Source organism: Tamandua tetradactyla, chromosome 8 (genome assembly GCF_023851605.1).
Source record: "Tamandua tetradactyla isolate mTamTet1 chromosome 8, mTamTet1.pri, whole genome shotgun sequence".
Lineage (NCBI taxonomy): Eukaryota > Metazoa > Chordata > Mammalia > Pilosa > Myrmecophagidae > Tamandua > Tamandua tetradactyla.
This window is the reverse complement of record NC_135334.1, coordinates 27498025-27513071: the sequence shown is the minus strand read 5'-3', so window position 1 is coordinate 27513071 and position 15047 is coordinate 27498025.

The following is a 15047-nucleotide window of genomic DNA, read 5'->3' as shown; positions in this document are numbered from 1 at the left end:
TTTATTTTTAATGTGGGCAAGAACCCATGGACACTGAGGTTTGGTATTCTAGAAGCTTGTGGTTGCCAACAGGAAGATGAATTATTGAAGCACTGTTCTCCTTAGCAGCACACTTCAAATCCGTGGTGCTTTACCAGACAGAAAGCTGCAGGCCCCTAGGCATCAGACTGTTCAGGCCCAGTACTTTTCAGGGACTGATCTGGAATCCTTTATAGTGCTTCTGGAAGAAGAGAAATGCCCCCCATTTCCCCCAAATACTTAACTTAGGGGCAGGGGAAGACTAGCCCTTGGCCCAGGCTGTTTCCAAAGCATTGTGCCCCCCAGGCAGGCCTCCTGTGGCCCTGGGCAGACACATGCCCAAGGCAAAGAGCTGCCCAGTCCCAGAGACCTGCATTAGGCTCCAGGTCTGCCACCATCTGTTCCTGCCATTTCCTGCCACACGTGAGCCTTTACAGCCCATGGTCTCAAGATCACATATGCAGCCAGACTCACGCAACCTACAGACCCCATGTGGAAGCCTCAGACAGAAGCCTTCAACCTCTCTCCTGCAGCGGATGAGCAGTGGATGCCCAGGGCTCCTCCTGGAAACACTCTGGTCCCTTACCAACCTGGGCACCATGGAGAGTGTAAACTTACACACGGCCTTGCTCCACATCGGAACTTCAGGTTCTCCACTTTTAAAATAACTGATGTTCAATTTATTTAATAATCAACAGCTATTCTTTGAGATGCTCCAAAGAAAGGGCTAGGCACCCCTCTAGACACTTAGAATATGGATTTGAATACGTTGAACCAACTGGGGCATATGGGGAAACTATAGAAACCTATTTAAAAAGTAAAAAATGAGAGAAGATATTAAAATATTGCCCACTAGCTTGTTACTGAAGAACAACAGGGTTAACATTTTAATGTATTCCTTTCCAGACATTTTTTAAGACATTTTTAATATGGTTGCGATTATACTGGACACCAAATTTTGTATCATGATTTTTAAATTTACTATTAGGTCATAATGACCTTTCCAAGATTAAGGTTGCCAGATTTAGCAAAGAAAAATTCAGGACATCCAGTTAAATATGCATTTCAGAGGAACAACAAATACATTTTTATTATAAGTATGTGCCAAATATTGCATAGGATTCATTTATACTTAAAAATTATCTTTTCTCTAAACTTCAAATTTAACTTATCCTATATTTTTTCCTAAATTTAATTTATCCTATATTTTCTGGTGACCCTCTGGTTAAAAACCCACAGAAGACATCACAAGAAAAGAAAATCACAGGGCAATACACCTCATGAATATAAATGCAAAAATTCTCAACAAAATTCTAGCAAAATGAACCAAATAGCTCGTCAAAAAATCATACACTTTTTCGATGAAGGGAGACTTGTCCTAAGCATGTAAGATGGTTCTACACAACAAAATCAATTAATATACTATTTCACATTAATAGAATAAAGGGGAAAAATAACACATGATCATCTCTATTGATGTAGAAAAGGCACATGAAGAAAATTCAGCATCCCTGTCTGATAAAAGCACTCAGAAAACTAGGAATAGAAAAAAACATCCTTAACATGACAAAGGGTACATACGAAAAACCCACAGCTACCATCGTACTTAATGGTGAAAAACTGAAAGCTTTCCCTCTGAGACAAGGAACAAGACAAGATTGCCCACTGTCACCACAATTGTTCAGCATGGCTCAATATGTACTGAATGTTCTAACAAAAGCAAATAGGTAAGACAAAGACATAAAAGACATCTAGAGAGGTTCAACTGTAGTACAGTGGTAGAATTCTTGCCTGGCATGCAGGAGATCTGGGTTTGATTCCCAGTCTATGCGTGTGCCGGTCTGAATCTGTGGTGGACCCCAGAAAAGCCATGCCCTTTGATCCTCATTCAATATTGCTGGGTGGGAACATTTTGATTGTTTCCATGAAGATGTGACCCACCCAACTGTGGGTGGTAACTTTTGATTAGATGATTTCCATGGAGGTGTATCTCCACCCACTGAAGGTGGAGTTGCTTGCTGGAATCCTTTAAAAGAGGAAACATTTTGGAGAGAGTCCCTTTTTGGTAGAGCCACGTGAAAGCCAGCAGATGCCACCATGTGCCCTTCCAGCTGAGAGAGAAACGTTGAACGTCATTGGCCTTCTTGAACCAAGGTATCATTCACTGGATGCCTTAAATTGGACATGTCTATAGACTTGTTTTACTTGGGACATTTTCTCGGCCTTAGAACTGTAAACTAGCAACTTATTAAATTCCCTTTGTTAAAAGCTATTCCGTTTCTGGTATACTACATTCCAGCAGCTAGCAAACTAGAACAATGTACTTCCAAAAAAAAAAACAAACAAAAATTCAACAAATGATGCTGCAATAACGGGATACTCTGATGGAAATGTAATGAAATGTGACCCCACCATATAGCACACACACAAAAAAGACACCCAAATAGGAAAAGGAAGAAGTATTTTCCCTATTTGCAGATGACACGATCCTATACATAGAGAATCCTGAAAAAATCACAGCAAAGCTATTAGAGCAAATAAACAAATTCAACAAAATGGTGGGGTACAAGATCAGCACATAAAAATTCAGTAGTGTTTCAATACACTAGTAGTGCACAATCCAAAGAGGAAACAAGGAAAAAATTCCATTTACAATAGCAACTAAAAGAATCAAATACCCTTCATATGGAATGGTAAGGGGCCCTGAATAGCCAAAAACATCCTGAAAAAGAACAAAGTTGGAGGACTCAAGCTTCCTGATTTTAAAACTTGTTACATGGTGCACAGGTGACTCAGCGGCAGAATGCTTGCCTGCCTTGCAAGAGACCTGGGTTCAATTCCCAGACCATGCACACTTCCCCCTAACCCCCCTCCCAAAAAAACTTGTTACAAAGCTATAATAATCAAAGTAGTGTGTTATTGGCACATGGAAAGACAAATGGGGTCGAATTAAGAGTTCAGAAAAAACCCTAAGGCCTCTGGCCAACTGATCTTTGACAGGGCTGTCAAGTCTACTCAATTGGGAAAGAACAGTCTCTTCAACAAATGGTACAGGGAAAACTGGATTTCCATATGCAAAAAAAATGAAGATGACCTCTATCTCACACTATATTAACCCAATGCTAAAGTTAGGCTTTATACTCAAAGCATGAGCAACAAAATAAAAAATAGATAAACAGGACTTCATCAAAGTAAAAAACTTTTGTTCATCAAAAGATTTTATCAAGAAAATAAAAAGACAATCTATAGAATGGGAGAAAATATTCAGAAATCATATACTAATAGGGATTTAATGTCCAGGAGATATAAAAAAAAATTCTACAACTCAGTAACAAAAGACAAACAACCCAGTTTAATGGAGAAAAGATGTGAATTGACATTTCTTCAAAGAAGAAACACAAATGGCCAATAAATATATGAAAAGATGCTCTACATCATTTGTCATTAGGGAAATGCAAATCAAAACTACAGTGAGATACCACTTTACAACACCAGAATGGCTACTATTAAAAAAACAGAAAATTACAAATTACAAAAATGGGAACACTTTCCATTGTTGGTGAGGATGTAAAAAGGTGCAGCCATTGTGGAAAACAATTTGGGGATTCCTCAGAAAGATAAGTACAGAATTAGCACATGACATGGCAATCCCACTTGTAGGTATATACCCCAAAGAATTTACAGCAGGAGCTTGAACAGATATTTGCACACCAATGTTCACAGCAGCCCTAAGCATGCAAAAAAGGTGGAAGCCACTTAAATATCCATCAACAGATGAATGGATAAATAAAATATAGTAAATACATGCAGTGGAATAATGTTCAGCCATAACATGGATGAACCATAAAGACATCATATTGAGTGAAACAAGCCAGACAGAAAAGGGCAAATACTATATGGTCTCATATATGAAATAAGCAGAATATGCAAATTCATAAAGTCAGACACTGGGATACAGGTTTTTGTTTCTTCTTTTTTTTATCTTCTGATACTGTCATATCCTTAGTCATAGACCTAGCGTATAGATTGGTACTCGGCACACAGTAAACATTCAGTGAATATTTGTTAAATATGCAGATGTATGCATGTATGTATCTGGTAATTGATTGTATTCTATTGAAGCATTAGCCTATTCTTGAATCATTACTATACCGATTTAACTACTATAGCTTTATAGCTTCATGAAAATTTTTGAAAATGTGATAGAGCTAGCTCTCATATTACTCCTCTTTTACACTTTCTCTCTCATTTCCAAAAGATTATCTTTCCAGTTAAATTTAGAGGCATAAAAATGGCAAAGAATTATAAAGCACTTAGTACGTGCCCAGGATGCTCAAAGCACTTTCAATGCAGCAACACATAATTCTTACAGCAAGCCTGTGAGGCAAGCTGAGCAACTGAGGCATGAATAACTTCCTCAAGGTCACGCATATAGTAAGTGGTAGAGCTTCTGTGTGAACCCAGACTGGCTTCAATCCACGCTCTGAACCACCATTCCATGCTGCCATATTGGTTTTCTGTTGCAACCATAACACATTACCACAAACTCAGGGGCTGTGTGAAGCAATATGTTGTCTCACCATCCCATGGGTCAGGAGTGTGAGCAGGGCTTAGCCAGATCCTTGACTCAGGTCTCACAGGCTGAAACCCAAGTGTTGGTGGGGCTGTGATTCTCATCAGAGGCTGGAGTTCTCTGCCAAGCTTACTCTCCTTGGCGTGCGGTCCCCACAGCCATTCAAAGCACCGGCAGTTCGCTGGTTCTTCTTCCAAGCCAGGAGCCGCCCTATGTTTGACTTTCTCTTCAGCCACCAGCCAGAGAAAATGCCCTGCTTCCAAAGAACTCGCCTGATTGGGTCAGGCCCACTAGGATAACCTCTGCATTAGAGCAAACTGCACTGAGAGTTTAGTTACATCTGCAGTGTTCCTTCGCAGCAGCACCAAGATCAGTGGGACAGAATAAGCAGGGCCAGTTCTTGGGAACCTATCTTCAGAATGTCACCTGCCCCAGCTGTCTCGGTTCATCAGGTTATCCACTTCTTTCCCCACTCTCCACCCCAAAGCTCAAAGCAACATTTTTGTCATTTTTATCGACATTGTTTTAAATTTACACAATTTAAGAAGAATTGAGACCTCAGAAGAGCCTTTCCATCCAGGAACGTAGTATGCTGCTCTTCTCTGTTTACTTAAGCCTTCTTTTACAGCTCTCAGTAAAAAAAGAAATTTTTTGTATGCTGTATGGCAGGTTCATATTTCATTATTTTTCCATATGAGTATCCCATTATTGCAGCACCATTTGTTGATTTTTTGTTTGTTCATTTGTTTTGCTTGTGTGCTTGCTTTTTGGGAAGTGCATGGACCAGGAATCAAACCCAGCTTCTCAGTAAAATTTTCTACTTTCCTTCATATAAGTTCCCCACATAAGTTTATGGGTTTTATTGCTATAATAAGGGGAATCTTTCACTATGTTTTCTAATTATTTATAGCTCGTACAAAGGTATTTAATTTTTTTACAGCTTTCATTGAGGTATAATTGTGATATAATTAACTGCAAATACTTAAAGTGAGGATTTCAGAAGTTCTGACATTTGTATACAGCCATGAAATCACCACAACTAAAACAGTGGCTATACATGTCTATCACCCCCCAAATTCCTCATGCCCCTTTGTCATTAATCCTTCCTCCCAGCCTCCCTACCATTCGCAGGCACCCACCATCTACTTCCTGTCACTAGGGACTTTTGTATCATATCGTAGCTACCAAATTGTGCTATCATTTTTCATAGTTTTCAATGTATTCTTTTGGGTTTTCTAGTAGACAAACGTGTATCATCAATACATAAGGAGTTTATCTCTTCTTTCTCACATTGATATTACCCCATGCTAACTCATGCCTATTGAATTAGAAAGAATTCCCACAACAATATGAAATAACAGTGATTTAAATTTAAATGACTCCAGTGTTTGATTCACTATTAAGTTGTTGACATCAGTTTAACAGAAAACCTGCTACACTCCAAAGCCAGGGCTTGAAACACAGAGTGCCTAGTTCTGTTCCCAGGCAGTGTGCCTCGAAGCCTGGGTTTGTCCACTTCCTAGCCAGGCCTCCTGTCTTGTCATTTACTGCCAGCTTCATTCATTCCCTCTCTGGGTGGTGCCTATACTTATGACACCCGTCACACTAGAGCATTACTTGTTTTCACCTGTCTCTCTCCAATACCAGACTGTGACCTGAAGCAGAAATGTGCCTTTTTCATTGTATTGAGCAAAACACCTTGCACTTACTAGTATTTCATAAATATTTATCAAATTGAATTGAAATACAATAATGTTTACCTAAAAGCATGGTTCCCTAACCTGGATATATATTAGAATCACCTTAGCAAATTGGCAGGAGCAGGGTGTGTAAGAATATATGTATATTTTTTGAAATTAGTAAACAAACAAATAAAAAGGAAAACTAATAAGGTTATAGCTTCCCAGATCCCGTTTTGGATTCTAATTCTTAAATTAGAATCTCTGGTCCTGATAACCTGGAATCTGTATTTTTAGCTCCCAGATGATCCTTAACCAGCCAGGCAGGAATCAGTTTGGAGAATCATGGTCTTAAAGTAACAAAGATAACCTGGAAGCAAAGACCCCTTATATTGTAAACTAGTGCTGCTAAAGGAATTCTAAAGATACATTGCACTACTACATTTTTTAGGGGGTGAAACTCTACAAGGTAAAGTGCTTTGCTTAAAGCAGTTCAGTCACCCTAGTCAGTCTCAGAACAGAGGATCTGTTCCCACAGTACCACTTGGTCTCCCAGGAGCTCCACCCCACCCATGGCAAAAATCAGTTTCTTGGTGTGTTGGGAAAACCTAAGTCATTCCAGGCCCAGTATAAGGAGTAGGGAGCCATCGAGTACAACCCCCACCCCAGGGATGCATGTTGAGAATAATTACTTTGGGAAGGATACAATGACTATAAACCAAACCAAAATTTTCAGCCAAATGCTTGGATTTGCATTCTGAAATAATTCAAACTCTTGAGGAAGTTATAAACAAACACAGAGCCAGACAGCAAGGGATAATTCTCTAGGCCACCTCTGTCGGATGCATTATTTATAAGGTGGGGAATACATTATGTGCATTACATCTTGTGCATTTCTATTCCTAGATATTCAATAAAAGCCACAAGGCAAACAAAGCCGTCCCTGCCATGTGGTTTCCCAGACAATGTCAGTGTCACACCACATCCTTACTCACTCCCTTAGGTGGAAGTCTGCAGAACTGCCCGCTCCTGGGAACATCCTCAAGTACTTCTTAGAGGAAGAGACTCTGAGAAGAGGAAGGAGGTGTGGGTCATGTAGTGTGTCCTCCTTATTTTACAAGAAAAGCTGGAAAGGGAAAGTGATTTGCTGGTTGTGTCCGGCAAGCCAGGGGCTAAGCTGAGATAAGAACAGTCTTGGGCTCTGAGTCCAGTGCTCTTGCCACCCCTGTGACTGTAGGCTAAATCTCGTGAACTTTATTTCCAGGAAACAGGCCTTTGGATCCCATCAGATTTTCTTTAAGGGGTCCATCACTCTCACGGCATGGAGTCACTTTTAAGATCTCCTCAGCCACTGCTTCTGTCCAGCATCCACCACCCATCACCTAAATTCCTGCAACCACCTCCTGGCTCTGAATTTGATCTGTTCTCCAGGCTGCTGCTTGGAGGGCTCTTTCTAAAGTACAAATCTGCCAGCATCACACTAGTTTCCAACAGCCACCAGGAAAAAAAATCCAAACTAAGTCTATCACACAAAGTTCCCCAAAATTGGCTCTTTCCTGCCTCTCCAGCCCCAAAATTCACTGCCTTGCTCTTTCCCTAGCCACAGTGAGGGACACCCAACAGGAAGATTTGAACACATATATATCTAACCTCAAACCCACACTCTTTGGATTTCAAATCTTGCCCCATTCCAGTGAGAATGACCCCTTCATCTTGTCCTGCCCCAAGTATACCCAAGCTTTTGTAAACCCACTGAGGACCCACTGCTTTGGTCATATACACAAGCCCCGGTAGCAATGGAAACCTGATGTGATCCATTCAGCACCTAGAATTCAACAGCCAAGAACAAAGCACCATTTTTTCTCCAGGCACTGTGCCAAGTACTCAAATATAAGCAGGAAAAAAACACAGCCTCCAATTATTAGACATCGAGGAAATGCAAATCAGAATCACGAGATACCACTTCATACCCACTAGGATGGATATAACCCAAAATAGATGATGAGTGCTGGTGAAGATATGGATGATTTGGAAACTCCTATCCTGCTGCTGGGAATGTAAAATGGTAAAGCCACTTTGAAAAATAGTTTAGCAGTTCCTCAAAAGGTTAAACATAGAGTTATCATACGACCCAGCAGTTCCACTCCTAAGAACACACCCAAGAGAAATGAAAACATTTATTCACACAAAAATTTGCACAAATGTTCATAGCAGCATTATTCATAATGACCACAAAGTAGTAACGACCCAAATGTCCATCGACCAATGAACAGAAAAATAAGATATTTGCACAATTTTGTGAATATACTACAAACAATTGTATTGCACATTTTAAATACAGTAATTATATGGAATGTGAATTATATCTCAATAAAGTGAGTTGTGGTTTGAATCGCAATGCCCAAAAAGATATGGTGAAGTTCTAAGCCTCAGTACCTGCAAATGTGAGCTTATTTGGAAATAAGGTCATTGCAGATGCAATTAGTTAATAAAAGGTCATACTGGATTAGGGTGGGCCCCTACATCCAATGACTCGGTCTTTATAAGGAGAGAGAGATTCAGAAACATAAATACATGCAAGAAAGAATGTCATGTGACATTACAGACACAGACTGGAGTGATTCTGCTATAAACCAAGGAATGCCAAGAATTGCCAGGAGTCACCAGGAACTAGGAAGGGACAAGAAAGGATTCTTCCCTGGAGCCTTCAGAGGGAGTATGGCCCCTGGGCTGACTGAGTGGTTCTGGAGGACGTTCATGACTACCTTTAGGAGCTGACCTAACAGAGTACAGAAGAGCTGGTCCTCCGCTCTGAGTCCTGATTTTTTAAGCTCACAGAATTATTTTAATCCTATACTCTACTAGGTCATCCCTCTAGCCACTCTTACAAGAGCTCTTCTGCTATCTGATCAAAATGCTTCCAATGCTGCACTGAGCCTACAAGGGACTCTACTAAGCAGCCCGGGTGGAGGACTTGCTGGGGGGGCGGAGCAGGTAGCCTCAGGAGGAGGCTTAATAGTATTTGGTCTTTCTAAAGCACTTACAATCATCTGCCACTTTTATGATCCAATTTCAGGTGAGATACATGTAGTCCAGCCTAGCCAGCAGTGCCTCTAATTACCACTGAACACTGACAAAGAGGAAGACTGGACAGTATCATCAACCTCAAAAGACAGAGCACAGTCAGAGGTCAAGGTGACTATCCCAGCTTCCAGGCAGGATGGACCTGAGAGTGAGCCCAGAACCCTCTAGGATGGGAATCACCTTGCCAAGGGGAGTGTTGAGAGGAACTGTTACCCTTCAACTATAAGAGGGTTCCACAGTTAACTCCAAACCATCTTCCTACAGCTACAGGCTATTCCTTCTAAATTAGCCCTGATGCCATAGCAGGTAAATGACATTTATTGTAGGTCTACTATGGGCAAGACATTATCGAAGGCATATAAAAAATAGTTCACTGTTTACTTTCTACATAACAGCAAGAGTTCTTTTAAAACATAAGTCAGTAAAGAAGCAGTGTAAGATGGCAGCATAGGGAGATGTGGAATTTACGTAGTCCTCTAGAGCAGCTAGTACATAGCCAGGAACTGTCTGGAATAACTGTTTGGGGGACATCCATGACTGCACACACATTGTACACTGGTTTAGAATGGGTGGAAGGGCCCAGATCATAATACAGAACTGTAAATAAAGCCCCAATCTCTGGAGGTGGGCACCCCTCCCCCACTGGCACAGCGGGCTTAGTTTGAAGTGCCTTGCCTGTGGGAAAAAGAAGCCCTGTCTACTAGGAGCAAAGGAAGGTAACTCAACCGAAGTCTAACTGTAGCTTTTTGATTTGCTTTGTTTTGTTGAAAAGGAAGGGAAGAGAGCAAGTATTTGTTGACAGCTTTTTTTTTTCTTTGCATGGGCAGGCACCAGGAATCGAACTTGGGTCTCCAGCATGGCAGGCGAGAATCTGCCTGCTGAGCCACCATGGCCCCTAATTGTATTTTAATGAACAAATTTGGACTGTTGAATACAAGTTCCAAGCAGTTAAACACAGAGAAAGCAGGAAAGTAACACTGGCAGAGAGGAGATAGGGCTGATGAAGGAAGAAAAAAAAGTGGAGGCAGCCAAGCTCAGATCACTGGAAAAGGGCTGTGCCCCAAGATAACTGGGTACCAACTCTGGCTCTTGACTGGCAAACCTTGGGGCTTGGAACTGGCTCTGAAGTGGAGTTTTATTTTATTTCTTTTTTTTTCTTTTTTAAAGTATTCTAAGTAGCTCATCAGAGAAAGCTTCAGGCATTTTCAGTTGTCAATTGACAGAGTTAAAATAGGCTCTGAGAGACAAAGTAACAAGTTGAGTAAAGGAGATAATTCCCTAAAGTGCATTTCTTCCAGCAAACAGAGGGATGGGGCCCAGCTCACGTGGCAGCCCTCCTTAAGAGCATTCAGACCCCAGACACTGGGAACCAAAAACAGCTTAAGCTTGTCTTCCACCACAGCTTCTATCTCAACCATGCCCCTGGCAGGTTGAGAATTAAAGGCTCAATACCACTCATGCCAGTGGGGAACTATGAGCAGGATAGGGAAAGAACTGTCTAGAGGCTCCACAGAAAAGGCAGACAACCTGCTGGGTCTCATCCTCAGGAAAAGTTGATACTGATTATACCCTCTTCTTGAGACCTGAGCCTGTCTTATCTGGGAAAATCTAATTGGGATCAATCCTATCTGGGAAAACCCTCCTCAAAACAATATCCCATATAGGCAGAGCAAGAACTAGAAAAACAAGAGCTGAGAAATTCTGACCAGTTAAACAGAAGCTATATTAGAGGTCTAGAATAAGTTGAACTGAATGCCAAAGAACAGATAGAGAAAAAAGCCAACCAACAAGAAAACCCTAGGTAAAAGAGAAGATGACCTCCAAAATATAAGCTAATCAAGGAACTGAGATGCCTAGCTACCAGCAAAAAATTATGTCATAGTAGGAAAAACGAAGATATGGCCCAGTCAAAGAAAAAGTGAGATATCAGGAGTTGAAACAAGTTTAAATGAGATATTAGGAGTAGAAACAACTAATTAAAGATGTTCAAACAATTATGATAAATCAATTAAAATCAACAAATAGAAGAAAGATATGGCAAAAGAGATGAAGGATATAAAGAAGACAATTGGGTGACCATAAAGAAGAACTTGAAAAAACAGATAGCAGAACTTATGGGAATGAAAGGAACTATAGAAGAGATGAAAAACACAATGGAGACCCACAACAGCAGATTGAGAAGGCAGGAGAAAGAGTTATGAACTAAAGGACAGGACATCTGGAATCCTACATACAAAAGAACAGTCAGGGAAAAGAATGGAAAAATATGAGGAGGGTCTCGGGGAACTGAATGAAAACATAAAGCACATGAATATACATGCTATGGATGTCCCAGAAGGAGAAGAGAAGAGAAGAGAAAAGGGGCAGAAAGAATTACAGATGAAATTATCGCTGAAAATGTCTCAACTGTTATGAAAGACATAAAATTACAGATCCAAGAAGTGCAGCACATCCTTAACAGAATAGATATGAATAGATCTACTCCAAGACACTTACTAATCAGATTGCCAAATGCCAAAGACAAAGAGATAATTCTGAAAATAGTAAGAGAAAAGCAATCCATCATATATAAGGGAAGCTTGATAAGACTATGTGCGTATTTCTCAGCAGAAACCATGGAGGCAAGAAGGCAGTGGAATGATATATTCAAGATAATAAAAGAGAATAACTGCCAATCAAGAATTCTACATCCAGCATAATTGTTGTTCAAAAATGAGAGCGAGTTTAAAACATTTTAGACAAACAGACACTGAGAGAGTTTGTGAACGGGAGTTCTGCTCTACAAAAAATACTAAAGGGAGCACTACAGGCCAATAGGAAAGGACAAGAGAGAGATTTCTGGAGAAGAGTGCAGAAAAGAAGACTGTCAGTAAGGGTAAAAAAGAGAGAAAAAATATATAAGATATGATATATCAGAATAAAGCCATGATGCATGCTACATTGTAGATGAACCTTTAGGACATGTTGAGTGAAATTAGCCAGAAACAAAAGGACAGATACTGAATGGCCTCACTAATATGATCCAACATTAATGAATGAACTTTGAGAGTTAAAGTTGAGAACACAGGTTATCAGGAGATAGAAAGAGGGTAGCGATTGGGCATTGAATGCTCAAGGAGTACAGAATGTTCAACAAGATTGATTGTAAAAGTCCATAAGTGAACAAACCCCAAGACTGGGGGCTCTGCCTATAGCTTTGGTTGTCCACACTGCTTGTGAGAATATCAAGATTTCAATTTGGGGAAGTTGAATTTCTCCCCATTCTCACCACTCCCTGAAGGGGGCTTTGCATATACTTTTCCACTCACTGATCGAATCAGTCTGGGATTCATCGGGGCATCACTGTGGATAAACCAGCAAAATCTCATGTCCTACCTGAGATTCCAAGAACTTATGGTGTCCAATCAAACTATCTACATAAGTTATATTAGGAAATGCACTAGTCAAAATAAAAATTTTGTAACAAACATTTTTTGTTTTAGTCTCACACAGAAAGTGACATTTTAAAATATTAATTGCCATCTATTTTCAGTACCCTGCAATAATGACATTCCTTTGTTCTTCCTCATGCAAAAACATTTTTAAAATTGTACCTTGTGCATTTCACTATTATTATACACTCTAGGCAGTCCTAGATTATACCATCTCAATCTTTAACATCTACCTTTCTTTCTGATTTCATTTATGTCCTCAGCCCTCCTCCCTCTATCATTCTCACATGCAGCTTCATTCAGTGTTATAACATAATTATATTACAGTTAGGTAGTATTGTGCTGTCCATTTCTGAGTTTTTGTATCCAGTCCTGTTGCACAGTCTGTATCCCTTCAGCTCCAATTACCCAATATCTTACCCTATTTCTGTCTCCTGATGGTCTCTGTTATGAACAAAATATTCCAAGTTTATTCACTAATGTCAGTTCCTAGCAATGAGACTATACAGTATTTGAAACTTAACCCCACAAAGGACAGGTCAAGTCTACTTAAAATTTAGGCCCAAGGGCGGGCCACAGTGGCTCAGCAGGTAAGAGTGCTTGCCTGCCATGCCTGAGGACCTGGGTTCGATTCCCAGTGCCTTCCCATGTAAAAAAAAATTTAGGCCCAAGAGTCACCCCCAAGAGAGCCTCTTTTGTTGCTCAGATGTGGCCCCTCTCTCCAGCCAACACAACGAGCAGTCTCACCACCCTACCCCTCTCTATGTGGGACATGATTCCCAGGGGTGTGGACCTTCCTGGCAATGTGGGACAGAGATCTTGGAATGAACAGAGACTCAGCATCAACGGATTGAGAAAAACACTAGAATGAGCTGAGACTTAGCATCAAGGGATTGAGAAAACCTTCTCGACCAAAAGGGAGAAGAGGGAAATGAGACAAAGTGCCAATGGCTGAGAGATTCTAAACAGAGTCGAGAGGTTATCCTGGAGGTTACTTTTATGCATCAAGTAGATATCATCTTGTTATTCAAGATGTTATGGAGAGGCTGGAGGGAACTGCCTGAAAATGTAGAGCTGTGTTCCAGTATCCATGTTTCTTGAGGATGATTGAATAATGATACAGCTGTCACAATGTGACTGTGTGATTGTGAAAACCTTGTGTCTGATGCTCCTTTTATCTACCTTGTCAACAAAGGAGTAGAACATATGGAATAAAAATAAATAATAGGGGGAACACACGCTAAAATAAATTTAGTTTAAATGCTAGTGATCAATGACAGCAAGGGGTAAGGGGTATGGTATGTATAACTTTTTTTCTCTGTTATCGTTTTATTTCTTTTTTCTGTTATCTTTTTATTTCTTTTTCTAAATCAATACAAATGTTCTAAGAAATGATGAATATGCAAATAAGTGATGATATTGTGAATTACTGATAATGGATGTTGTTTTATTTGTTTCTTTATTTTTTTAATTAATAAATAAATTTTTTAAAAAGTCTGTAAGTGGTTAGAACTATATTATTTGATGGTAGCACAATATTGTAGGTACACCGAACAAAGCTGAATGTGAGTATGATTGAAAGAGGAAGGCTAGGGGCATATATGGCACCAGAAGGAAAGAGAGAAGATAAAGCCTGGGAATAACTTAGGAAAACCTAGACTGGACAATGATGGTGATTAAATGTATAAATATAAGAACGTTTTTACTTGAGGGAGAAAAAAAAATGAATGTCAAAGTGTAAGGTGTTGGGGACTTCCAGAGAAGATGGCAGCTTAGTAAGGCGCGCAGGTCTTAGTTCCTCCTCCAGAACAACTACTAAAGAACTAGAAACAATACAGAACAGCTCCATGAGCCACGACAGAGACCAGACACACAGCGCACCCCATTCAGGACCGGCTGGACCGGCTAAGAGACTCCCCTGCGGTGAGGTCCTCAAGAGGCACGCGCTTCCCCGGGCTGAGGCGGCTGGCGGCCGGAGCCCCTCCCTCCCTCCTTCCCAGGCCGGCTGGGAGCTTTGGATCAGGTTCCCCAAGCTGCGGTGACCAGAGCCCCTTCCACACACGTGGCTTCCCGGGCCAGCTGGAAACCTTGGATTGACGGTTCCCCAAGCTGCGGTGGCCGGCGACCCTCCCCCACACGCAGCTTCCCGGGCCGGCTGGGAGCTTTGGAGCAGTGGTTCCCCAAGCCGCAGCTTCCGGTGACCACAGCCCCTTCCACACACATGGCTTCCCGGGCCGGCTGGGAGCATCGGAACAGCGGTTC